Source organism: Branchiostoma belcheri, unplaced genomic scaffold (assembly GCF_001625305.1).
Source record: "Branchiostoma belcheri isolate BF01 breed outbred unplaced genomic scaffold, Haploidv18h27 scaffold4, whole genome shotgun sequence".
In the NCBI taxonomy this organism is placed as follows: Eukaryota; Metazoa; Chordata; class Leptocardii; order Amphioxiformes; family Branchiostomatidae; genus Branchiostoma; species Branchiostoma belcheri.
This window is the reverse complement of record NW_017804020.1, coordinates 7,861,069-7,862,266: the sequence shown is the minus strand read 5'-3', so window position 1 is coordinate 7,862,266 and position 1,198 is coordinate 7,861,069. Positions and strand designations below refer to the sequence as shown.

Genomic DNA, 1,198 nt, shown 5'->3' with positions numbered 1-1,198 from the left:
CAAAATTGTAGCAAAGTTGACTGGCGTCAGACTCCATCGGCCCAGCACAGATCGCCCGGCAGGACGTAAAAATAAACATTTGGCACGCCGCCATCGCCGTTCCGAGCCGCGGTAGGCTTCGGGTCTCGCACCAAGTTTTTTCGCTACGCGGTACGCGGGACACGACAGGCCTCCCGAAAGAATACCGCGGGATATCCCGCAATCTCCCGCGTGATATCCCGCAAACTCCCGCGGGATATCCCGCAGTCTCCCGCGTGATATCCCGCAAACTCCCGCGGGATATCCCGCAAAATCCCGAATCCCGATGATGCTTATCCCGCGATCTGTACTGTACATTCTATATTCACAACCACTTGTTTTATTGTCTTCATTAGTTAACATTGGGTCCTGCCCGGTAAATTAACTTTTCTTCCTATTGTCCCAGCAGTGTCCCAAAAATAAATTTCAATTGTCCTAAAATTGAGGATGAACTGTCCCAACCTGTTTTCTGGAAAGTATTGTATGACTTGAAGTCAACTTTATTTTGCTCATGTTCACTCCTAGGGGCACTATAATTGCAGAGTAGACAGGCAATTCGGGGGACTTTTCTGGATCCAACAGCCGGGACGTCTGCTCGATAAACAAAAGAAGGGTTAACATTCTGAATTTCTGATGTTTATTATTTTTCTATTGTCCCAAATATGTCCCAAGGTGTATTTTTAGCTGTCCCAGCCTGAATTTTAGTGGTCAGTGACCATTGGACCACCTTTAATTTTGAGCCCTCAGCTGTTACACAAGTGGTTGTGTATAAAGAATATTACCCACCATGCATGCATTTTTGTAGCCTCGTGGTAAGGCCACACCAATTCAATTTCTGGATTAACGGATTTTTCTGCAAAAATAATGGAGCGGGCAGGCGAAAAAAATAAATAACAAGAGTTCCACGATCTCATACCTTCGCCAAATGATGTTAACCCTTGTGGTTGACAAATTATAAAATTTTAATCATTGATTTTGTAAATAAGAGCCCCATTTGCATGGATTATATCAGTTGATCATATTCTCCACCCAATGACAGCCTTATCTTAACAAAAATGCTATTATAGCACTTCCTCATAAATTATGCAAATGAGGTCATGATTTGAATAAATTATGTTTATCGATGCTCACCTTCACTTAACTTCCAAATGTGGTAAGTATGAAATTCCCAGCAGTTACA

At 42.9% G+C, this 1,198-nt stretch overlaps 1 protein-coding gene across 1 annotated transcript in view; it reads left to right on the top strand.

Annotated features, from left to right (window-relative positions):
- The window catches only part of LOC109476986 (probable L-cysteine desulfhydrase, chloroplastic), a 15,866-nt gene that overhangs the window by 7,129 nt on the left and 7,539 nt on the right, over positions 1-1,198 (top strand). The window lies entirely within an intron of this gene.